Genomic DNA, 27,246 nt, shown 5'->3' with positions numbered 1-27,246 from the left:
GATTTCCTCTTCTTGGGCTCTAAAATCACTGTGGATGGTGACTGCAGCCATGAAATCAGAAGGTGATTGCTTCTTGGCAGGAAAGCGATGACAAACCTAGACAGTGTGTTGAAGAGCAGAGACATTACTCTGCTGACAAAGATCCATACAGTCAAGGCTATGGTCTTCCCAGTGGTCATGTATGATTATAATAGCTAGACTGTAAAGAAGGCAGAGCACCAAAGAATTGATGCCTTCAAACTGTGGTGCTGGAGAAGACTCCTGAGAGTCCCTTGGACAGCAAGGAGATCAAACCAGTCAATCTTAAGGGAAATCAATCCTGAATACTTGTTGGAAGGACTGATGCTGAAGCTGAAGGTCCAGTAGTTTGGTCATCTGATGCAAACAGCGAACTCATTGGAAAAGTCCCTGATGTTGGGAAAGATTGAGGGCAGAAGAACAGTGCATCAGGGATGAGATGGCTGGATGGCATCACCAATGTAATGGATGTGAACTTCGGCAAACTTCAAAAGAGTATGAGGGACAGGGAGGCCTGGCATGCTATAGTCCATGGGGTCACAAAGAGTCGAACACGACTGGGTAACTGAACAACAACAACATAGTTGATTAACAATGTTGTGTTAGTCATACCATATCTTCTTTACTCATTTATTAATGGACATGTAGATTGTTTCCATATCTTGACTATTGTAAATAATGCTGCAGTGAACATAGGGGTTGTATATGTTTTTTTTCAAATTAATTTTTCAAATTCTTTGGAGAAATACCCAGAAGTGGAATAGCTGAATCATGGTAGTTGTATTCTTGATTTTTTGAGGAATCTCCACATTGTTTTTTAATAGTGGCTGCACCAATTTACATTCCCACCAACAGTGCATGAGGGTTCCCTTTTCTCTACATCTTTGCCTACTCTTCTTGTTTCTTTTGGATGATAGACATTCTCACAGATGTGAGGTGATATCTTACTGTGGTTTTGATTTGCAGGTCTCTGATGATGAGTGATATTGAGCATATTTCCATGTGCCTGTTGGTCATCCATATGTATTCCATGGAAATATGTCTATTCAGATCCTCTGCTCATTTTTATATTGGATTGTTTGTTTTTTGTTATCGAGTTGTATGTGTTCTTTATGTATTTTGGCTATCAACCCCTTATCAGATATATAATTTGCAAATATATTCTCCATTCAGTAGGTTGCCTTTTCATTTTGTTAATGGTTTCCTTCACTGTGCAAAAGCTTTTTCATTTGATATAGTCCCATTTGTTTATTTTGCATTTGTAGCCCTTGTCTGAGGCGATCTCCCTCCAATTTTTCTTCTAGGAACTTTTGTGGTTTTGGGTCTTATATTTAAGCCTTTAATCCATTTTGAGTTTCCTTTTTTATATGGTATAAGAAAGTGATCCAGTTTTATCCTTTTGCACGTAGCTGACAGGACTTTTATGTTTGATCTTATTTACTCCTCACAACATTTTATGATATAGGTGCAGCTATTTTCCCATTTTATAGGAGAAGTGGAGACTTGGAATGGCTGAGGAACTTGCTCAATTTCACTGAGTCAGTAAAGGATAAAGCCGGAATTTGAACTCGGGTCTTCTGCTTGAGTCTGCTTTTAGTCGCTATGCTCCTCTGTCTCCCTAGAAAGCTTTGGATACAAGGTATAACTGTTTCATTCCAAAGGTAGAGACACACACACAGGAGACAGAATTTAACATAGCTTTCTATTTACCACCATGAGCCAAAGGTGACCTAGAAGGTTTCTATGAGGTTGGCATAAATTGTCAGATTTTCTTTTGGGGTCTCTTTGTAATCAATTTTCTTTGGACCTTGGTAACTAGGACTTTTGACTCAAAGTTACACAAAACTCTATGCAATTTGGAACCATATATAGGGCTTCCCTGGTGGCTCAGAGGTTAAAGCATCTGCCTGGAGTGAGGGAGACCGGAGTTCGATCCCTGGGTCGGGAAGATCCCCTGGAGAAGGCAATGGCACCCCACTCCAGTACTCTTGCCTGGAGAATCCCATGGATGGAGGAGCCTGGAAGGCTACAGTCCACGGGGTCGCAAAGAGTCGGACACAACGGAGCGACTTCACTTTCACTTTCATATGAAATAAGAGTACAACATTGCTTAGTTGTGGTAACATAGGTTATATAATATTCATACAAAGTGTTTCAGTTGTCTTCTAAAGGGATTTTTGAGGTGTGTCTGATAAGTTTTCACAGATATGGCTCCAATGACTTTACTTTTGTGTTAAGGAAGAGGTTCTCTCCTTGGTTACATTTTGTCCAGATTCTCAAATTTCCCTTCTCCTGACCCTATCTTAGTAGAGCCACTGCTTTGCAGTCTCTGCAAGACTCTGGAATCCATAAACTGAAAAGCACTTTGAGATCAACAGTCACAAAGATAAGGCATATGCTGGGCCATAAAAACACATCTTGGCAAATTAATTTAAATTACATGAAATATACTATCTGACTATAATGAAATTAAATGAGATCAATAACAGAAATATAGCAAGGAAATCTCCAATCATTCAGAAGTTAAGTAACATATTCCTAAATAACCTGTAAGTCAAAGCAGAAATATCATGGAAATTTTTTAAAATATAAATTTATTTATTTTAATTGGAGGCTAATTACTTTACAATATTGTATTGGTTTTGCCATACATCAACATGAATCTGCCACAGGTATACATGTGTTTCCCATCCTGAACCCCCCTCCTTCCTCCCTCCCCGTAGCATCCCTCTGGGTCGTCTCAGTGCACCAGCCCCAAGCATCCAGTATCATGCATCGAACCTGGACTGGCGATTCATTTCATACATGTTATTATACATGTTTCAATGCCATTCTCCTAAATCATCCCACCCTCTCCCTCTCCCTCAGAGTCCAAAAGTCCGTTCTATACATCTGTGTCTCTTTTGCTGTCTCGCATACAGGGTTATCATTACCATCTTTCTAAATTCCATATATATGCATTAGTATACTGTATTGGTGTTTTTCTTTCTGGCTTACTTCACTCTGTATAATAGGCTCCAGTTTCATCCACCTCATTAGAACTGATTCAAATGTATTCTTTTTAATGGCTGAGTAATACTCCATTGTGTATATGTACCACAGCTTTCTTATCCATTCATCTGCTGATGGACATCTAGGTTGCTTCCATGTCCTGGCTATTATAAACAGCGCTGCAGTGAACACTGGGGTACACGTGTCTCTTTCAGTTCTGGTTTCCTCGGTGTGTGTGCCCAGCAGTGGGATTGCTGGGTCATAAGGCACTTCTATTTCCAGTTTTTTAAGGAATCTCCACACTGTTCTCCATAGTGGCTGTACTAGTTTGCATTCCCACCAACAGTGTAAGAGGCTTCCCTTTTCTCCACACCCTCTCCAGCATTTATTGCTTGTAGACGTTTGGATCTCAGCCATTTTGACTGGCATGAAATGGTACCTCATTGCGGTCTTGATTTGCATTTCTCTGATAATGAGTGATGTTGAGCATCTTTTCATGTGTTTGTTAGCCATCTGTATGTCTTCTTTGGAGAAATGTCTATTTAGTTCTTTGGCCCATTTTTTGATTGGGTCATTTATTTTTCTGGAGTTGAGCTGCAGGAGTTGCTTGTATATTTTTGAGATTAGTTGTTTGTCATTTGCTTCATTTGCTATTATTTTCTCCCATTCTGAAGGCTGTCTTTTCACCTTGATTATTAGAAATTATTTTCAACTGAATGAAAATTAAAATACAACATATTAAATTTTATGGCATGCATCGAAGGCAATGCTTCAAAGGTAACTCAGCACTAAATGCTGAAAATAGAAAAATGAAAATAAATCAGTGATCTCAGCTTCTACCTTAAGAAACTAGAGAAAGAAGAGCAAATTAAACCCAAGGAAAGAATAGGGTGCAGAAACTGATAAAATTGAAAACAGAAAATCAGTAGAGAAAAATCAATGAAACCAAAAGCTGATTCTTTTAAGCATCATAAAATTGATTAACCTCTAGCATGACTGACAAAGAAAAGGAGAGAAGCACAAACGACTAACATTAGGAATGAAAGAGGGGGTTTGCTACAGACAATAAAAGGACAAAATGCTCAGTGGCAGAATCTGCCTGCCAGTTTAGGAGATGCAAGAGATGCGGGTTCGATCCCTGGGTTGGGAAGATCCCCTGGAGAAGGAAATGACAACCTGCTCCTGTACTCTTGCTTAGGAAATCCCATAGACAGAGGAGCCTGGGAGGCTACAGTCCATGGGGTCACAAAGAGCTGAACACAACTGAGCAACTGAGCATGAGCATGTATAACTCTAGGGCTTCCCCAGTGGCTCAGTGGTAAAGAATCTGCCTACAATGTGGGAGACAGAGGTTCAATCCCTGGGTCAGGAAGCTCCCTTGGAGGAGGGCATGACAACCCACTCCAGTATTCTTGTCTGGAGAATCCTCATTGATAGAGGAGCCTGGCAGGCTACAGTCCATGGGGTCTCAAAAAGTCAGACACGACTGAAGCAACTGAGCATGCATGAATAACACTATGTATGTCAATTCAACAATTTAGATGATATGGACCAATTCTTTAAAATCACAAATCACCAAATTCACTCAAGAAGAAACAGGTAACTTGAATAGACCTATAACTATTAAACAAATTGAATCTGTAATTAAAATAATTTTGAAAAAGAAAACTTAAGATTTGGATAGTTTCACTGGAGGATTCTACCAACCATTTAACAAATAAATGACACCAATCTTACACAATCTCCTCCAGAAAATAGACAAGGAAATATTTCTCAACACGTTTTATGAGGCCAGTATTATCCTGATATCTAAACTAGATATAGATGTTTTAAGAAAAGAAAACTAACTAGTATTCCCCATCAATATAGAGGTAAAAATCCTCAACAAAACATTAGCAGTTTGGATTTAGCAATATAAAAAGAATAATTGAGCATGACTAAGTGGAGTTATTCAAGAAATGCAAGACTGGTTCAATATTTTAAAACATGATTAATATAATCCACCATATCTCGAGAATCTACAGTATAAAGAAGAGAATCTATGTAAGCTAATCAATTGTTCCTTTAAAAAAATAATCCATCATCCATTATGATAAAAACTCTCACTGGCTTAGAAATGCAAGGACTTCCTCAAGTTGGTAACTTCATACTTAATGGTAAAGAATCAAATGCTTTCCTCATAAGACTGGGGACAAAGCATGGATTTCTCCTCTCATAACTCCTATTCATCACTATATGTACTGGAAGTTCTAGCCAGTACAGTAAGGAAAGAAAAAGATATAGAAGGCATTCAGATTAAAAAGGAGGGAATAAAATTTTCCCTATTTGCAAACATGATTTTCTATGTAGAAAAATCTTAACAAATTGACAACAAAGTTTCTTGACTAATAACAGAATTTAGCAAGGTCACACGATACAATGTTGATACACAAAAATCAATTGTATTTGTGTATGTCAGCATTGAATAATTAGAAACCAGAATTAAAAAAAAATACCATTTACAATAGGTCCAAAATGCAATAATTTTATATAAATCTAATAAAACATGTATAGGGTCTATATGCTATAATCTACAAACTGCTGATGAAAGAAATCAAAGAAAACCTAAATAAATGGAGAGATAAACCATTCTCCTGTATTGGAAGATTAAACATAGTTGTCAGTTCTACCCAAACCCAGCAGTATTTGTGTGTGTGTATATATATATGCACCAAATATACTGTGGAGGTTGAAGTGTTAGTCAGTCAGTCGTGTCTGAATCTTTGAGACCCCATGGACTGTAGCCCACCAGGCTCCTCAGTCCATGGAATTTCCCAGGCAAGAATACTGGAGTGGGTTGCCATTCCCTTCTCCAGGGGATCTTCCTGAGCCAGGGGTTGAACCCAAGTCTGTTGCATCCCAGGCAGATTCTTTACAGTTTGAGCCACCAGGGAACACACAAGCTGTTTCTAAAATTATATAGAAAACAAAGAAAACAGAATAGCCAAACAATTTTCGAAATAAAGAACAAAGTTGGGTAAATCACACTATTCAGTCTTAAGATTTAGTATGAACAGTTCTCAGCAGTTTGGTGTTGATGTACCTAAGCATAGATTTCTTTGGATTTGTCTTGTATATGACTTGTTGAGCTTCTTGAATATGTAGGTTTATTCCTTTGCTAAATTTTAGAAGTTTTCAGTCATTGTTTCTTTAGATGTATGTTCTGCACCACACTTTACTATTGAGTCCATCTAGTGAGTTTCAAGAGCTTTTTTACTTTTGTATTTTTCTGCTCTAAAATTTCTATTTTCTCTTTCCATTTCCTCCAAGATGCTCTATAATTCCATTCATTTCAAGATTTCTCATGCAAGTTGAGAATTTTCCTAATTCTTCACAGGCTAAGTACTTTTGAATTCTATCTTGCACACTTTGAGAGGGTATAGCTCAGTGGTAGAGCATTTGACTGCATACTTTGAACATTATGAGCCTCTCTATGTTGTTTAAATCCATGAAGAAATTGATGCTTTTGTTTTGGCAGGCAACCGGTTGGGTTTGGGCTGCAAGTTCTGACCAGATTTTTCTGGACTTTGCTTCAGTGTTACTTCTATTTTCAATGCCTTTGCAATGCTGTTTGTATCTATCCTGCCCAGTTGCCAGTATGGGCCTTGGACAGTGGTCTCTCTTGGAGTTCAGTTCTCAAAATCTTTGCACTTTTGGGTCAGATTGACATATGCACACCTTAGTAGTGCGCCCAGAAGTTTATAAACAACAAGTTTCCAGGGCCAGGTCATTCTGCCCAGCTCCTCTTCAGCCATATCTCCTGAACTTTCTGGTTCTTTGAGACTTCCCTTTTGGTCCTCTGGCCAGAAAATTGGCCTTCCTTATCTCATTCTGCTGTGTACTTTCACAACTGTGCTCACATCTGGGGCCAAGTGATGGAAGACAGGGAGAAACAAAAATGGAGTTTTCCCTACTCCAGTATTCTGGCCTGGAGAATTCCATGGACTGTATGTCTGTGGGGTCGCAAAGAGTCGGACACAACTGAGCAACTTTTACTTTCACTTTCCCCCACTCTCTGGGGATCACCGCTTCTCTGACCTTTGCTTTATGTTTAGCTGTTCTTGTGGCCCCACTGTTTCTGCCACTGATGCCTTCTTTAGGGAATTTCCTGGGGGGGCTTGGTCATGAGAGAATACAGAAGAGAGAAGGGGAGAGACAAAAGAAAACAGAAAACAATAGAAAAAGAGGATATCTTCCATTTTATTCAGGTGTGAGGAGACTTGTTTTCCATTCTTTGAACCCTAATTAGAAGGCTTCTCAGAGATCTCTCTGTCCTGACCTGGTGTTCAATTCTGGATTTTGGGTTTTAGGCCAGAGGGCACTAAAGGAAGAATGGGAAACTCAGCACTGGGTCAGTGGTACTTTTGATACTGGTCGTCTTTTCCAACTGCCTGCTACTTTTTACTTTTTCTCAAAATAGTTGTTCCATGCTTTCTGTTCAGGGCTGATAGCTTTATTTAGTGGAAAACGCAGGCTGGAGTGTGTGTACTTCATCGTACCCAGACCTAGAACCTGTTCACTGCCTTTGAGACTCTTAATAATCTGGTTTTCACATTCTTCGTGCTGTGCTAAGTTGCTTCAGTTGTGTTTGACTCTCTCCGACCTCATGGACTGTAGCCCACCAGGCTCCTCTGTCCATGGGATTCTCCAGACAAGAATACTGGAGTGGGTTGTCAGGCCCTCCTCCAGGGGATCTTCCCCACCCAGGGATTGAACCTTTGTCTCTTATGTCTCCTGCATTGGCAGGTGGGTTCTTTACCTCTAGCACTACCTGGGAAGTCCGACATTCTTTTCTGGTCTCCTGAAAGCTGATTTTGAAATGCTTCTACTCTTCTGGGTCACATGACCTGACTATTTTTGCTCAGGAAAGTGAGCTGAGAGCCTCTAGTTGGGATATTTGTTGAAAGCAGCTTTCTAAACCTGTTAGAATGAAAGGTTAGAATGAAATGAGGTTAGAATGAAAGGGATTCCATATTCTCTCCACAGAGTGTGTACTGGGTAGGAAAAGGAGCTGAGGTAAGAAAAATGGGAAAGTACATTTCCTCCTTACCTGTAAAATAGACATAATGAGATTCAGACATACCAGGCTTATAAATATGAATAGGGTCAATGTCCCTTCTCACCTACCTGAGAAATTCTACTTTGTAATTATCAACCTCCATTCCAGAAACACTGTCATTATTGGTTTTCCTACTCTTCTAGTCTGGGGAATACAGACAATGGAGTAGAAATAATGACTTCAAGGTTAATTAATTGTCTCTGACAAGGGGACCTGCCACCTTCCTCCCCTGGAGTCATCTCAGCAACCCCTGTGTGGGTCATGGCGTGGCAAAAGGCACTAGAAGCCCCCATGCTGAGATGAACTTCGTAGTTGATTTGAAAACTCGATATGGACACAAAAGGCCTGATGTCATCTTCATTTTCAGCCTGCCTGATGTTGCCTGCATATAGAGTTCTAGAGTCATTTGTCTAAGCTGAAGGGCTCCAAGGGATCTTCAGAGCCACAGATAACATAGATTGAGGTCCCATTCCTTTATTATACAAAAGGAAGAAGTGACTAGTTGAAGGTCAGATGAAAGGCAGTGGTGGCTCTGAGCGTGGAACAATTTCTCCTGACTTCCTGTCTGCCCTTTGCTCTTTCTGCTAGGCATGCATGCTAAGTCACTTCAGTTGTATCCGACTGTTTGCGACCCTATGGATTGTAGCCTGCCAGGCTCCTCTGTTCATGGGATTTTCCAGGCAAGAATACTGGAGTGGGTTGCCATGCCCTTCTCCAATGGATCTTCTGGACCCAGGGATTGAACCCTGCATCTCTTACATCTCCAGCACTGGCAGGTGGCTTCTTTACCACTACCGCCACCTGGCAGCTTTTTCTGCTACATTTTCTAAAGATGCTAAGGTGAAACCAAGTGCCATAAGAATGTGTGACTCCTGGGTGGTCAGTCAGTCACAGGAGCAGATAGTGGCCTGGGATGGTCAGATTAGCACACTTAGGACTTTGTGACACTAAGGGAAATCCCATCACTCTTCAGATGGAAAAGATGACAGAGGGTGTCAAGCTCTAATAATTCTCATGGTCCCTGGGTAAAACAGGAAATTTTTGTTCCTGTTTAAAGAGGAAATTGAAGCTTAGTTGTCTCAGTTGTATTGAGATCCAAGCCAGAGAATAAAATGCAAAGTTTGAGTTAAAACTTGACTCTAGTATTTCCTCATACATCTGTTTTTGATTCTTATGGTGAAGTCAGGTTTTATTAAAAGAACCCAATACCACAGCTGGTCATAACCAGGGAAAAAAGGTATTTTTATGGACCATTCTACTACAATTTGTTTCGTAGTCTGTTCAGTTGCTCAGTTGTGTCCGACTCTTTGCAACCCCACGGACTGCATCATGCCAGGCTTCCCTGTCCATCACCAACTCCCGGAGTTTACTCAAACTCATGTCCATCAGGTCAGTGATGGCATCAAACCACCGCATCCTCTGTCGTCCCCTTCTCCTGCCTTCAATCTTTCCCAGCATCAGGGTCTTTTCAAATGAGTCAGTTCTTCACATCAGGTGGCTAAAGTATCATAGCTTCAGCATCTGTCCTTCCAGTGAATATTCAGGACTGATTTCCTTTAGAATTAAATGGTTTAATCTTGCAGTCCAAGGGACTCTCAAGAGTCTTCAGCACCGCAGTTCAAAAGCATCAATCCATCGGTACTCAGTCTTCTTTGTAGTCCAACTCTCACATCCATATATGACTACTGGGAAAACCATAGCTTTGACTAGATGGACCTTTGTTGGCAAAGTAATGTCTCTGCTATTTAATATGCTGTCTAGGTTTGTCATAGCTTTTCTTCCAAGGAGCATGCCTCTTTTCATTTCATGGCTACACTTACCATCTACAGTGATTTTGGAGCCCAAGAAAATAAAGTCTGTCACTGTTTGCATTGTTTACCCATATATTTGCCATGAAGCAATGGGGCTGGATTCCATGATCTTAGTTTTTTGAATATTGAATTTTAAGCTAGCTTTTTCACGCTCCTCTTTCACTTTCATCAAGAGGCTCTTCAGTTCCTCTTTGTTTTCTGCCATAAGGGTGGTGTCATCTGCATATCTGAGGTTACTGATATTTCTCCCAGCAGTCTTGATTCCAGCTTGTGCTTCATCCAGCCCAGCATTTTCAATGATGTACTCTGCATACAAGTTAAATAAGCAGGGAGACAATATACAGCCTTGATGTACTCCTTTCCCAGTTTGGAAGCAGTCTGTTGTTCCACGTCTGGTTCTAGCTGTTGCTTCTTGACCTGTGTATAAATTACTGTGGAGGCAGGTCAGGTGATCTGGTATTCCCATCTCTTGAAGAATTTTCCACGATTTGTTGTGATCCACACAGTCAACAGCTTTGGCGTAGTCAATAAAGCAGAAGTATATGTTTTTCTGGAACTCTCTTGCTAAATCCAGCTTGAACAACTGGAAGTTCTCAGTTCATATACTGTTGAAGCCTGGCTTGGACAATTTTGACCATTACTTTGTTAGAGTGTGAGATGAGTGCAGTTGTGCAGTAATTTGAACATTCTTTGGCATTGCCTTTCTTTGGGATTTGAATGAAAACTGACCTTTTCCAGTCCTGTGGCCACTGCTGAGTTTTCCAAATTTGCTGGTATATTGAGTACAGCACTTTAAACAGCATCATCTTTTAGAACTTGAAATAACTCAACTGGAATTCCATCACCTCCACTAGCTTTGTTCATAGTGATGCTTCCTAAGGCTCTCTTGACTTCGAACTCCAGGATGTCTGGCTCTAGGTGAGTGATCACATCATTAAGATCTTCTTTGTGTAGTTCTTCTGTGTCTTCCTGCCACCTCTTCTTAACATCTTCTGCTTCTCTTAGGTTCATACCATTTCTGTCCTTTATTTTGCCCATCTTTGCATGAAATGTTCCCTTGGTATCTCTAATTTTCTTGAAGAGATCTCTAGTCTTTCTCATTCTATTGTTTTCCTCTATTTCTTTGCATTGATTGCTGAGGAAGGCTTTCTTCTCTCCTTGTTATTCTTTGGAACTCTGCATTCAAATGGGTATATCTTTCTTTTTTTCCTTTGCCTTTCTCTTCTCTTCTTTTCACAGATGCTTGTAAGGCCTCCTCAGACAACCATTTTGCCTTTTTGTGTTTCTTTTTTGAGGGGATAGTCTTGATTCCTGCCTCCTGTACAATGTCACGAACCTCTGAGGCATTCTGTCTATCAGATCTAATCCCTTGAATCTATTTGTCACTTCCACTGTATAGTCATAAGGGATTTAATTTAGGTCATACCTGAATGGTCTAATAGTTTTCCCTACTTTCTTCAATTTAAGCCTGAATTTTGCAATAGGGGTTCATGATCTGAGCCACAGTTAGCTACTGGTCTTCTTTTTGCTGACTGTATAGAGCTTTTCCATCTTTGGCTGCAAAGAATATAATCAGTCTGATTCTGGTATTGACCATCTGGTGATGTCCACGTGTAGAGTCTTCTCTTGTGTTGCTGGAAGAGGGTGTTTGCTATCACCAGTGTGTTCTCTTGAGAAAACTCTGTTAGTCTTTTCCCTGCTTCATTCTGTACTCCAAGGCCAAATCTACCTGTTACTCCAGGTACTTCTTGACTTCCTACTTTTGCATTCTAGTCCCCTATGATGAAAAGAACATTTTGGGGGGGGTGTGAGTTCTAGAAGGTACTGTAGGTCTTCATAGAACTGTTCAACTTCAGCTTCTTCAGCATTACTGGCTGGGGCATAGACTTGGATTACTGTGATATTGAATGGTTTGCCTTGGAAACAAACAGAGATCATTCCGTTGTTTTTGAGATTGCATCAAAGTACTGCATTTCGGACTCTTTTGTTGACTGTGGTGGTTACTGCATTTCTTCTAAGGGATTCTGATACATTAGTATCACCTTAATATACTGTATTCAGATATTCTTAGTTTTTACCTAATATCCTTTCTCCATTCCAGGATCCCATTCAGGATACCAATTATACTTAGTCACCATATCTCTTTAGGTTCTGTAGGGTTTGAGAGTTTCTCAGACTTACTGTTTTTTGATGGTGTTGTTGGGGAGGAAAAATAATTTTCCCTCTACCCTTCTAAGGTTCTTGGCTGAGACTTCCCCCCATGATAAAAGGCAGATTAACAGGAGAAAAACAAATTCAATAACATGTATTCCTCTTGTATGGTCTTCCCAGGTGGCTCAGTGGTAAAGAATCCACCTGCCAATGCAGGAGATGTAGATTCTTCCCCGGGTGAGGAAGATCCCCTGGAGGAGGGCATGACAACCCACTCCAGTATTCTTGCCTGGGAAATCTCATGGACAGAGGAGCCTGGTGGGCTACAGTCCATGGGATCGCAAAGAGCTGGACATGACTGAGTGACTAAACAACAGTTCCTCCTTTATACATGGGAGAAACCCAGGAAAACTGAGTAACTCCCTGAAATGGCCCAAACCACCACCTTAAATGCCTCCAGATAAAGACAAAAGATTTGGTGGGAAGAGGTTGACAAGGCTGGTTATGGGAGGTTTTCATGCAAAGCACATTAAGCAAGGGCATGGTTGTTATGCAGATTTAAGTCCCTAACTTCTGGAAAAACCCAAATGAACTTTTTGGCCAACTCAATAGTACGCTTGCTAGAAATTTGTTGAGAAGTAATGTACAAGAAGATTCTAGCATGTAACGTGGGAGTCATCCTTATCATTCTCCCCCCTTTGTCACCTGCTATATCTAATCAGTCATCGTCTTATCAATTTTACCCCTCCCCCAATATCTAAGAGCTTATTCATTCTCATTGCTTTCTCCATTACCATCCTAGTCCAAGCTCTATTCAACTGCCATTTGGAATACTATAATTGTTTCCTAACTAGACTTCTTACTTCTACTCTGGCCCCCTTTCAATGCATTCTTTTCATCGCAGTCACTAATTTATTCATTCATTTAATCAAAATATATTTATCAAGTACTCACTATGTGCTAGGCACCATTCTATGTGTTGGTAATATAGCAGTGAACAAAACAAAGCCCCTGAACTCATACAATTACATATTATTGGGAGAGGTGGGCAATAAGCAAATATTTAATAAAATGTTAGGTCATGATAATGCCATGAAGAAAAATTAAACAGATAAGGAAGTAGGGTCAGGGGTGTAATTTTAGATGGACTTGGCAGAGAAGACTTCTCCAAGTAGTTGGCATTGAAGCAGAGACCTGAACTGAGAGAGGGGGTGATCCATGCAAATGTCTGGGAAAAGAACATTCTAGGTAGAATTAACAGCAAGTTCAATGCCTTGTGGGTGGGAACAAGGTTGACATTTTCTAGGAATAGCAAGGAAGCCAGTGTGACTGGACTAGAGGTAATGAAGGGAGAGTAGGGGAAGAAGCCAGGAGCCAGAGCTCTGAATATCATGGTACAAGGACGGGTTTCTCAGTGTAATTGAAAGCTGTGTGTGTGTGTGTGTGTGTGTGTGTGTGTGTGTGTGTGTGTGCGCGTGCACGCACGTGCGCACACACTCACACTTGTGTGAGCACAGGTGCATGTGTGTGTGTTGCTGCTTCAGTCATGGCTGACTCTTTGCAACCCTATGGACTGTTGCCCAACAGGCTCCTCTGTCCATGAGATTCTCCAGGCAAGAATACTGGAGTGGGTTTCCATGCCCTCCTCCAGGGGATCTTCCTGACTCAGGGATCAAACCTGCATCTCTCATATCTAACTAGCATTGACAGTCAGGTTCTGTACCATTAGTGCCGCCTGGGAAGCAATTGAAAGCCTTGCTGCTGCTGCTAAGTCGCTTCAGTCATGTCCGAAGCAACCCCATAGATGGCAGTCCACTAGGCTCCCCCATCCCTGGGATTCTCCAGGCAAGAACACTGGAGTGGGTTGCCATTTCCTTCTCCAATGCATGAAAGTGAAAAGGGAAGTGAAGTCGCTCAGTCATGTCCGACTCTTTGCAACCCCATGGACTGCAGCCTACCAGGCTCCTCCGTCCATGGGATTTTCCAGGCAAGAGTACTGGAGTGGGGTGCCATTGCCTTCTCTGACTGAAAGCCTTAGGAAGATTTAAAACAGGAGTGACATGAGAGTGATTTTTTTTCATAATATTAATCATATGACATTCTCCTACTTTTAAAAGCTTGCAAAAGCTTCCCATGGATTTTGGGATAAAGATCAAATTATTTACTATAGATAATTAATTACCTACAAGGCCTGTATGTTTGTGCTCCATCTGAGTCTTCAGCCTCATACAGTATCATGTCTTCAAGTCTTTGTATTTATTAACCTTTATCTTGCCACAGGGCCTTTGAATATGCTATCTCCTATACCTGGAAGTACCCCCACCCTTTTTGTTTCATTAATGCCTATTCATCCCTTGGATCTCATTTTATTGTTCATTTTCACTGCCTGGGTAAACATTCTCCCATTATGGATGTTTATAGCACTATCTCCATCTCAGTCATAGCATTTGTCATAAGTGCAGTCCTGTATTTGTATAATTATTTGAATAACGTAATTTTCCCATGCAAAATTGGAAGCTTTGTCGCCATTATATCCTTGGCAGCCATAGTACTTGGTGTTTTCACAGAAAACACAAAATCAGCATTTATTGAATGAATGAATTAATGAATAAACTACATTTCCCTAAGGTCTAACTTATGTATCTTATATTGAGGTGGGTGTGGGGACTTGAAAGGAATCTTTTACCTACTATGTGTTTGAGATACCCAAGTAATGTGTCATATACCTTTTGTTCTGTACCTGATGTCCTCTATTGATTAATTAGATATAGCCATTCTCTCTAAGTACTGTAGTTTTCACAGATCTATCAGCTCACTGGATACCATTACTGCTCTGCTGGTATGGTAGTGTCAGCTTGTAGCAGGGCCCTGTTCCGTTAGGCTCTGTAGCCTCTTTTGTGCATTGATGGGCATAGTGGGTCTTGCTGCTGCTTTACTGAGTAGAGAAGTACCCTGTTGATGGATGCCATTGCTCTGATAGGTCCCCTTACATTACCAGAGGAGTTCCCTATGATAAAGTTAAGGATGTGTGTTTGTGGTGGGGGGATCTTTCTGTATTATGTTGTCCTCTGTAGAGGAACCCTAAAGAGTATTTCTGGGGCCACTGATGTTTCAGTTCAGTGATAACTCTTTCCTCTTCTTTAGGACATATGCACATGCATGGGGCTTCCCAGGTGACGCTAGTGGTAAAGAGCTCACCTGCCAATGCAGGAGACATAAGAGACCTGGGTTTGATCCCTGGGTTGGGAAGATCCCCTGGAGAAGGGAATGACAACCCACTCCAGTATTCTTGCCTGGAGAATCCCATGGACAGAGGAGCCTGGCAGGCTGCAGTCCATGGGGTCGCAAAGAGTCGGACCTGACTGAAGTGACTTCGTATAGCACACAAACACGTATATACTAGAGACCGAGGCTGTGCTGCTCTCAAACATTATGTGAGCTGTGGAATCAGACATACAGACTTGGCTTCCTCTCACAACTCCACACATTACTGGCTGGATGACCTTGTATGTTGTTAACTTTGAGCTTCAGTTGTTTCCTCATCCATGAAATGCTACAATAACTTCCTTGGAGGGTCCTTATAATAAATACATGCTTATAAAGCTTTTACTACTGGGTGTGATGTAATAAAGATAGCTAACCAATTTGTGCATTAGGAACTGTTCTGAGTGCTATATAAATATTACCTCATGTAAACATGCTCACAAACCATCCTGTGAAGGAAATACTATAATCTCTATTTTAGAAATGAAGAAAGGGAGGTACAGAGAGGTTAGGTAATTTGTCCAAGATCACACACCTGGAAGTAGCAGAGCTGAGAGGGAGGAGCTGGGATTTTAGAGCTAAGCTTTCCCTTCTTGATTCTAGAATTCTATACATTGAATTAGTACAGGGTCATTGTATTATATAATAGATATATTCATTCACCACCCCACTCCCCACAGCGGTCCTTCTCTGTATTGGGGCTAACACTAAAACCACCCCACTCCCCATAGCGGTCTTTCTCCAAACCAGTATTAGGGCTAACACTAATGAGGAGATAAAAGCATTAGTAACTGCCTGACTTTCTTTTATCTGAGAATAGTTGAATATTCCTGGCAGCCAAAGGCTCTGAGCAGAGTGGATCCTCAGGATTACTGGCTTAAAAGAGGGCTTCATTACAGCCCATGCTATCCCAGAGGTTTTCCTGATGTTTATATCCTTAAGGAGGAGCAGGGACACTGAAAAGTAAATTCAGGTTAGTCTTCCCAGGTTATGTGAGAATTATTGTGGCTTGCAGATGTCTGGTTTTGGACAGATAATGTGTTCTCAGGTGTATCTAGCATTTTGGGGTCTGTGTATGATATTATTGATATGGATAATAAAAATAAATGCTAAAGAATAAGGCTCATCATATTGCAAAGAATGAAAAAGAAGTTATCATCTTCTTTTGAAGTCCTTTGATGATCTGGTATTATTTAGTAAATTAATCTCCAAGAAAGGATTCCAAAGTATTAGAAAAGAGTGGATATTTCTTGAGATCATGGACTTTGTTCTTGAAAGGCATCTCTTCATTAGATTTAATTATGTTTAAAATTTATCTACCTATTTATTTATTTCTGCTGTGCTGGGTCTTCATCACTTCTCACAGGCTTCCTCTGGTTGCTGCCAGCGAGGGGTTACTCTTCATTGCAGTGTGTGGGCTTCTCATTGTGATGGCTTCTCTTGTTGCAGAGCATGGGCTCTAGGGCACATGGGTTCAGTAGTTGTGGCACATGGAGGGGCTTTGTTTCCCCACAGCATATGAGATCTTAGTTACCATGCCAGGGATTGAACCCGTGTTCCCTGCATTGGCAGGTGGATTCTTAACTACTGGACCACGAGGGAAGTCTCCTCATTAGAGCCTCAAATATTTAAGAAGAGATGAAAGTTGTAGAGAAGGAAAAGAAATGGCTCCAAATTTTTTTTAATAGGAGCTTGGGGAGCATGATTTGGTTTTAACTTGTTGTGACTGTGTTTGTAAGAAACACCCAATATCTTTAGGTTTGTTTAGGATGGCTGATGGAGATCGTGAGGAATGATAAAGCCATCAATTGTTACTACTATGGAGGTGAAGAGGAATTTATACTTTCTTCTGTTAAGGTGATTTTCAACAAAATCGTGAGGAAGATAAGGTTCTCAGCAAAATCTGCAATTGTAATTATGTAGCATCAGCTTTTTTTCCTTCTCCATTCATTGGTTTCCAACCCCGCTAAAGACTACTAATAAACAATCACTAATATTTGCATAGTTTTTAACTTCTGGAGATGCTGATTTGAATCACTTGTTACATCAACACACAATGGCTTGACCCAAAGAAAGAAATTGAATGCAATATCAGGATTCAATGAATAGAAATACTGATTGAGTTCAAAGAAATATTCTGTGAAACTCAGTCTCATCAGTCTCTGAAAACTTGAGTCTAATGTTTCAGATGCTCTAGAATGGCTAATTGCATTTCTGAACTATGTCTCTGAACAGCTGTATATTCTTAAACATTCACCAAAAATGAGGAATTCCTTTAGGGTAGCTTTTACTTCAGACTTTGTCACTTCCTGGAGCTGTTTCTTCTCCATTTCTTTGATAAGTGTTTCCTTAACATCTGTTTGCATTTGCACTTATTTTCTCTAAGCTCGTAAATTGTACTGATGATTTTGACTCTTTTATCAAATAGAGGTTGAATGAAGCATATTAAAAATATTATGAACTTCTCTATGAAAGTTAGCTTTTGTTTGGGCAATTGTAAACTTAAAGTTTTTGAGGGCCCTAGATAATTGCTGGGCTTCCCTGATGGTTCAGTAATAAAAAATTCTGCCTGCCAATGCAGGAGACTGGGGTTCTATCCCTGGGTCGGGAAGATCACCTGGAGAAGAACATGGCAATCTACTCCAGTGCTCTTGCCTACAGAATCCCATGGACAGAGGAGCCTGGCAGCTACAGTCCATAGTGTTGCAAAAGAGTTGGACACGACTTATCGACTAAACAACAACATGGATATAAATATGACAGTATGATGAGGCTTAAAATTCATTGGAAATTGAATCTCCTGCCATCTTGGACCTTGTTAGTTCTAATCAGTTTATATCATGTCCTCAGGCTATGCCAGGGCTTCCCAGGTGGCTCAGTGTTAAAGAATCCACCTGCCAATACAGGATGCTTTGTTTGATCCCTGGGTTGGGAAGATACCATGGAGAATACCAGTCCAGTATTCTTGCCTGGAGAATTCCATGGACAGAGGAGCCCAGTGGACTACAGTCCATTGGTCACAAAGAGTCAGACAAGACTGAGCTACAAAACAACAACAGATAACTGCTGGGCATTGTGGCTGTATTCTGGGTGGTCTATGGGTATTCTTTCACCACATCTTTCTTGGGAAACCTGAGGAATTTGCCTCCTCTCAACAGTCTTTTCTTCCTTCCTGTCCTCAACAGCATGGTGGCCCCCTCAATCGTGGCACATTCAAGTCTCCATGTCACAGCCTCTGTGACAGACACAGAGCCTCCTGGGCACAGCTTGAGGGGCTTTTCCTACCTCAGGGCCTTTATCTTCCTCCTGGTAAGCTGCAAGGCCAAGTTTTTCAAGAGTCCCCCATCACCCAGGAGGGTGTGGGTGGGGAAAGATGGTGGGCAGCCCAAGGCACCATAGTCTGTCTTTCTGGCCCCTTGAGGTGGGATCCCTCCTCTGACCTTCAAGAGCTGCCTCCCCCAAATCAAGGTAAATGTTTAAAGTCTTCAACCCTCCCTTGGACACGACTGCCATCTTCCTCTCCTCTCCTTCCATCCTTCACAGCACAGGCTCTGGTTGGGCCAGTAGAGCAGGTTTTATGTCACTTTCATCAAATATAAAACCTCCTCAATAGCTCTGGCTGGAAAGTGGGGGCAAAGGTGAGAGCAAACAGCGAAGGTGGCCTCAGTGGTGCTGCTGGGGCCAGGGGGCTTCTGGGGTGAGGGGGCTGTGGGGCCAGGGGGCTGCTGGGGTGAGGGGGCTGTGGGGCCACGGGGGTGTGGGGCCAGGGGGCTGCTGGGGTGAGGGGGCTGTGGGGCTGGGGGTTGCCAGGGAGGGTGCTGGGCTTTGGCCTAGGCGACAGCCACCCCTGCTGGGTGACCAGGATTAGGCAAGGATGGCGGAGGAGCAGAGCCCCTTCCCGGGATGGAAGGGCCTGTCAGGCTAGGAGATTCCCTCCGTGTCAGCTGGCCTTGAGCTGGCATTGAAATCTGACCAAGGTCAGGGCACGTCGAAGGGGAGCAGCCAGGCTCAGGGAAGGTTGGCCCCTGCTGGTCCCTCCAGCACCTTTCTTCAGCAGGTCCTAGGGGCCTGTAGTGATAGTGAAAGTTGCTCAGTCATGTCCAACTCTTTGCGACCCCATGGAGTATTGGAATTCTCCAGGCCAGAATACTGGAGTAGGTAGCCTTTCCCTTCTCTAGGGGATCTTCCCAACCCAGGGATCGAACTGTGGTCTCCTGCATTGCAAGTGGATTCTTTACCAACTGAGCTATGAGGGAAGCCCCTAGAGAATTTGCTGCAAAAAGATGATTGACAGGCCATCTTTTCCTTGTCCCTCCAGGGGCTCATCGGTCCTCTCTCTAAGCAGGAAGAAGGTCCTTAGAGAAGAAGGACCTAAGCAGGTCCTCTCTCTCTTCTCTCAGGAAGAAGGCCTGGTTTAGGAGTACCACCATGCCATATGCAAGTGAATCCAGACAGGTAGCTTTTAACATACAATAGGTGTAAGTTCTACCAAGGGGGGGAGGCATTTATTCCCACTATTACAAACTGCAATCAGACCTTTCCTTTGTATACCACTGTTTGGTCCTAGGTTAAGAACAGTGTGGTTTTGTGCCAAGTGGCCTGGAGGTCAATGCTCAGACATTCAGGAAAATGTCTAGAAGGGACCTTAGAAATCCTGGAATCCAGCGGTTTTCCAAACTTGGGTGCACAGAGGAAGCACCTAGAGGGCTTGTGGGACTACAGATTGCTGGGCCCCATCCCAGTGGTCAGGATTCTGGATCTGGGGAGACCCGAGAGTTCGCACTGCCAAGGACTTCTCCTGGAAGATCCATGCTGCTGGTCTGGGCACTGCACTTGGAGAACCACGGGTCCAATCCAACGTCTTCATTTCACAGATGGATCAGCTGAGGCAGAACCCCAGCTGGGTTCCAGAATTGGCGTTAACGCTTACCAGGTGTTATGACTTTGCAATCTCATTTAGCTGTTCTGGGCCTGCGTTTTCTCATCTACAAAATCAGGTAAGAACCTCGGTCACTCCTACCCCAGGTTCAGTTTGCAGGTGACTGCTATTGGGTAGTTACTCAGGCTTTAGTAACAGCCCTCTGGTTTGGTGTGGCGCTGTCACGTGGTTATCAGTCCATGATCTTACACAGCTTCCCTCTGGTTCCTGGGTCAGGTTTAAGCCCTGCCTTTCCCGTGTGGAGGACTGAGACACGAAGATGCTGTCAGGTTGAGGGTAGGACATAAAGCTTTGTTCTTTTTGTTGTGGTTTTCTCATTTTGCATTTGCCTCTTATGTTTGCTTACATTTCTGAGTATATTGGTTTTCTTTTTTCATGTAGAAAGTTTCCCAGTGTTTTCCTTTTCTGTTTCTTTCCTATTCTTTGAATTTAAAAATTATTTTACTATCTGATCATAAGGCTATTCAAAGATTTATTTTCTTATTTTCCTTGTGATTTTTAACTTGTATACCCTTATCCCTCTGGAGTTATTTTGACATGTGTTATAAAGTTTGGATCTTGGTTGACTTTCCTTTTTTGTAAATAGCTAAACTCTGGCATCATTTGTTGAGTAATCCCTTTCCTCTCTTTTGATGTCTGGCTGTGCATTCTTAGGAATGCACATACTCTAGGAATGTAGAATAGGTGCGAGTGAGATTTTTGTTCAAGCCCATTTTTTTTTCAGATGGGGAAGTTGAGGCCCAGAGCAGCTAACTGGTTTTCCTAAGGTCATATTAGTTAATGGAGAAGCTCTGACTTATTTTGTTTGTTTGTTTGTTTATTTTTGGCTGTGCTGAGTCTTCTTGCCGTGCTCACGCTTTCTCTAGTTGGGGTGAGCAGTGGCTTTTCTTGTTGCAGAGCATAGCCTCTGGAGTGCAGGTTCAGTAGTTGTTGCCCATGGGCTTCATTGCTCCTTGACATGTGAAATCTTTTTGGAGTAGGAATGGAACCCGTGGACCCTGCACTGGCAGGAGGATTCTTAACCACGGAGCCACCAGGAAAGTCCAGATCTCTGTGCCTTCTAATCTGAGTTTGAGATATATAGGTCTGCTTGTCTATCTAGCTCCAGGGACATTTGACAGGAGAAGGTTAACTGGCCATAAAGTCAATGAGCATGACCTAGAGTCTCTGAAAGGTAGAGACCAGCCTTCCTCAGCCATCCCAGAGAAACCAGTAAATATTTACTGCACATTTATGTTCAAACTCTGCTGGTGGTTCAGTGGTAAAGAATATGCCTGCAGTGCAGGAGATGCGGGAGATGTGTGGGAAAGTCAAGTTCAATTCCTGGGTTGGGAAAATCCCCTGGAAGTGAAAATGGCAACCCGCTCCAGCCTTCTTGCCTGGAGAATCCCATGGAAAGAGGGACCTGGTGGGCTACAGTCCATGAGGTCACAAAGAGTTGGACACGACTGGGCATGCATGCATTCAGTGACTTGTATGAGATATTGCTGGGGACAGAGAAGCAGGTGTCACTATCTCTGGTGACAAGGGCTCAAGTCTAGTTGGGAGAAAGATTGCCTGTGAAATATTTCCGTCTTTACACTCTTATGTATTGACTCACTCAACTCTGCAACAGAGTGTCAGGAAGTCCCACAGTGTGTGGACTTTTCTCAGGAAAGGTTTCACAGAGGAGAGAGGACTTGAACTCAAAAGATGGCAGTATCCCCTACCTGCATAGTGCAGTAAAGGCAACTATTGTCTCTTCAGGGCCTGTGTTAAAATTCACACAAGGCCTGAGAGCGTCCTAAGCTATAAGTAAAGACTGACCCAAGGAGTTGGGGAAGGAATGGCACATTGTCTCTGGCCAGAGGACAGACCTGAGTGATGTGATGGAGGTCCTTTGGTGAGGAAGGTTTCTAGTAGGAACCCCTCATTTCCTACCACATGCTATGACAGGGCTGTCTCTACTCTCTACTTTTCCTTAGCAGAAACAAATACTAGATAGAATTTTTTTTTAATACAAAAGTGCACTCCGTATTTCTTTACCTGCTTCATGTCATTGTTATTTTTTTTTTTTTTGCATTTAACCTAATTATAGTCTGAAGACCGAAAGTTTGGGATAAAGGTGATAAACAATTCATAACTGAAATACATATCAATGAGGTATAAATAGCAAAACTAAAAATATGGAAGAAGAAGAGAGGGAAGTGAAAATAAAATAAGCTCATGGATTATTACATAGGCATATGTGAGTCCAAGGATTTTTTTAATAGACTTTATTTTTTAGAGCAGTTTTAGATTCACATCGGAGTTAAGTAGAAGATACACAGATTTCTCATATACCGCCTGCTCCCACACATGCACAGCCTTCCCGACTATCAACATTCTACAATAGATGGTATATTTTTTACAATTAATTCACTGCAATGACAAGTCATTATCACTCAAAGTCCATAGTTTACATTAGCGTTTACTCTTGATGTACACGGTTTAGGTTTTGAGAAATATATAATGACATGTATCCACCATTACATTATCATATAGAGAAGTTTCACTGCTCCAAAATACCCTGTGCTCTGCATATACATCCATTTCTTCCCCCAACCCCTTCCAACCACTGATCTGTTTAGTCTCCATACTTTTGCCTTTTTAAGAATGCCATAGTTGGAATCCTACAATAAATAGTCTTTTGAAATTGACTTCTTTCACTCAGTAATATGACTTAAGGTTCTTGCATGTCTTTTCATGGCTTGATATGTCAGCTTCCCACTCCCTCTATCTTTATTGAGATATATTTGGTAGATAACATTGTGTAAATTTAAGGTGCACAGTGTGACGTTTTGATGGTCATATATATTGTAAAGTGATTACCATGTTAAAGTTAGTTAACACATTCATTACCTTACATAAGTTACCTTTTCTGTGTTGGTGGTGGTTGTGAGAATATTTAAGATCCACTCTTTTAACAACTTTGAAGGACACAACATAGTATTGTTAACTATAGTCACCATACTGACTATTAGATCCCCTGAACGTGTTCATCTTATAATTGGCAGTTTGTATCCTTTGAACAACATCTCCCTGTTTCCCCTCCCTGCAGCCCCTGGCAACCACCATTCTACTCTCTGTTTCTGTGAGTTTGGCTCTTTTTTAGATCCCACATATAAGTGAGATCATGCAGTATCTGTCTTTCTCTGTCTGACTTATTTCACTTAGCATAATGCCTTCATAGTTTATCCATGTTGTCATAACATTCAGGATTTCTTTTTTATGACTGAATAATGTTTCATTGTGTGTATATATGTATACATTTACACACACATTTTCTTTATCCATTCATGCACAGGCACTTTGATTGTTTCCATGTCTTGGCTATTGTGAATAATGTTGCAATGAACAAGGGGCTGCAGATATTTCTTTCAGGTAGTTATTTAATTTTCTTTGGCTATATATCCAGAAGTGGGATTTCTGGATCATATGGTAGTTTTATTTTTAATTTTTTGGAGGAAAACTTGTGCAGTTTTACATAGTGCCTGTACCAAGTTACATTCCCACCAACAGTGTACAAGGATTCTCTTTTCTTCAATATCCTTGCCAACACTTGTTTTGTCTTTTTGACAATAGTCATTTGAACAGTATTGTATGAGTTCCTATATTAACCGTTTATCAGATAGATGATTTGAAAATATTTTCTCCCACTCCATAGATTGCCTTTTCATTTTGTTGTTTCCTTGGCTGTGCATGAGCCTCTTAATTTGATGTAGTCTCACTTGTCTATTTTTGCATTCGCTGCCTGTACTTTTAGTGTCATACCCCAAAATTTTTTGCCAAAACCTAGGTCAAGGAGCTTGTCATAGGAAAGCTGTGTTTTCTTCCAGGAGTTTTATGGCTTCAGGACTTAAATTGAAGTCTTTAATCCATTTCACGTGAATTTTTGTGAGTGCTATAAGATGGGAGTCGAATTTTATTCTCATGTGGATAACTAGTTTTACCCAATACCATTTATTGACGAGTCTTCCCACTAAATATTCTTGGCTCCCTTGTGAAATATTAGTTGACCGATTATGCGTAGGCTTATTTCTGAGCTCTTGATTCTGTTCCATTGTTCCATGCTGTTTCAAATACTATACTTTGTAATATAGTTTGAGATCAGAAAGTGTGATCTCTCCAGCTTTGTTGTTCATTCTCAGGATTGTTTGGGTATTTGGAGTCTTTTGTGCTTCCCCACAAATTTTAGATTGCTTTTTCTATTCTGTGAAAAGATGTCATTGGAATTTTGATAGGAATTGCATTGAATGTGTAATTGGCTTTGGGTAGTATGGACGTTTTAACAATATTCTTTCTATACAGGAAATGGGGATATCTTTCCCTTTATGTCTTCTTCAATTTCAATGTATTATAGTTTTGGTGTATAGATCTTTTTACCTCCTTGGTTAAATGTATTTCTAAGTATTTTATTGTGTTTGATGTATTGTAATTGAGATTATTTTTGTTATTTCTTTTTCAGATACTTTGTCCTTAGTATATAGAAATGCAACTGATTTTTGTATGTTGATCATAGATCTTGCAAATTTACCAAATTCACTGATTAGTTCTAAAAATTTTTAATGTGGTCTTTAGGTTTTCTGTGTATAAGATCATGTCATCTGCAAACAGACAATTTAACTTCTTCCTTTCTGATTTTGATGTCTTTTATTTTTCTTGCCTACTTTCTCTGAGACTTGAGTACGATCCTGAATAGGAGTGGTGAAAGTAGGCACCCTTATCTTGTTTCTGTTCTTAGAGGAAAAGCTTTCAATTTTTCTCCATTGAGGATGATGTTAGCTGTGGGCTTATTGCAGGTGGCCTTTATTATGATGAAGTATGTGCCTTCCAACCTAATTTGCTGAGATTTTTTTTTTATCATGAAAGGATATTGAATTTTGTCAAATTCTTTTTTTTCCCATCTGTTGAGATGATCATATGGTTTTATCTTTCATTCTATTAATGTGACATTTACTGCTTTGTATATTTTGAACCTTCCTTGCATCCCAGGGGTAAATCCCTCTTGATTATGTGCTATGGAATTCAATTTGATAGTGTTTTGTTGAGAAATTTTGCATCTACCTGTATTAGGAATATTGGTTCATAATTTCTTATAATGTCATTATCTGGTTTTGGTATCAGAGTAATGCTGGTGTCAAAATAAGTTTGGGAGTGTTCCCACCTCTTTGAATTTTTGGTAATTGAGAAGGATTGGCATTAATTCTTTAAATGTATGGTAAAATTCACCAGGGAAGCCTTCTGGTCTTGGAATTTTATGTGTTGGGAGTTTTTTGATTACCAATTCAGTCTCCTTATTTGTTACTGTTCTGTTCAGATTTGCAATATCTTCATGATTCAGTCTTGGTAGGTTGTATGATTCCAGTAATTTATCCATTTCTTCTAGCTTATCCAGTTGTTGGTGTGTAAATGTTCATAGTTATCCCTTAAAATCCTTCATATTTGTGTGGTATCATTTATAATGATTCCTTTTCATTTATAATTTTGTATCTTCTCTTACTTTTTATGAATAGTTCTAACTATAAGTTTTCCAATTTTGATTATCTTTTCAAAAAACCAACTTTTAGTTTCATTGGTCTTTTTTCTGTTTTCATCTTCTCTATTTCATTTATTTGCAAATCTTTATTTCCATCTTTCTGTTAACTTTGGGCTTTTTATTTTTTTTCTAGTTCCCTGAGGTATAATATGTGGTTGTTTGAGATCTTTTTCTGAAATTAATGTAGGCACTTATTACTATAAACTTTCTTGTTAAAAATGCTTTTGCTGCATAAGTTATGATATGTTGTTTCTATTTTTATTTGTTTCAATACATTTTAATTTCCCTTTGATTTCTTTGACCCATTAGGTGTTCAGGAGTGCACTGTTTAGTTTCCATGTATTTGTGAATTTTCCAGTCTTCTTCCTGTTTTTGATTCCTGGTTTTATAACATTTCAATCCAAAAAGATACTTGATAAAATTTCAATTTTCTTAAATTTGATGAGACTTGTTTTGTCTATTTGGGATAACTATTACCATTAACAGTTGTTGTTTTAACTTGCCTAGGTCTTAACTGTCTACATATGGCTTTCACATCCTGTTCTGAATCCTCACCATTGCCTATGAGATTTCTGCTTTCAGGAAAGGGCTGTGATGCTGGATACATTGTTGCAGATTTACTTACAAAGCAGTTATCCTGGGACAATGTGCTTTAGAAGAGAGGATGCAAAAATGTTTTCTTGGAGTTATTAAGAGGTCATTTTCCCTGAAAAAGGAAAAAAAATGTGTCTCTAATGTAAAAGTCCCGATGATTTAGTCCAAAGATTGCAGACTATGTGCTTAGTTAAATGTCTCACTTTTTCATTGGTATGCCATGCTTTGTAAAGACTAGTTTCCCAATCAGTCCACTACCCCTTAAATCACCTTCCCTGTGTCCCTGGGGGACCCTAATGCCTGTGAATTGGGTAATAGTACACTTATTGTACTAATTATAAGTTATAGAACACTTATGTGGAACAGTCTTTACACATGCCCCATGTCAATATGTTCCAGGCCTGGCAACAGTAAGCACCTCCCTATGAGACAGAACATTTCTTGGGGATTATTGTACTCCTTTGGTTAGTCCATTAGTGTTTGGCATCTTGCCCCAGTTTCACTGTGACCATGTCTTTGATTGCCCAGAAATGTATCGCACATTCTACATATCCTCCTGTTGAAGCTCTTAAGATCTTGCTGAAATTCAAAATTCTACAGATGCCAAAAGCCATACTTCCAGTCAGGCAGACAACAAGCTTACCACAGTGAAGAAAGTCTGGGGCCATTGGAGAGCTGTCTTACCCCCTCACTCCAGCACTGAGGTGGAGAACTCCATGTAACCAAACTTGTAGTGCCTTCTACTCAGGAGCTTCTGCTTTAAAGGTTTTAGCCCAAAGCAAGGGTATATGCTTCCACCCCCATCCTGTGTCACAGTGGTAAA

Source organism: Capricornis sumatraensis, chromosome X (assembly GCF_032405125.1).
Source record: "Capricornis sumatraensis isolate serow.1 chromosome X, serow.2, whole genome shotgun sequence".
Lineage (NCBI taxonomy): Eukaryota > Metazoa > Chordata > Mammalia > Artiodactyla > Bovidae > Capricornis > Capricornis sumatraensis.
This window is presented reverse-complemented; position numbering follows the sequence as displayed.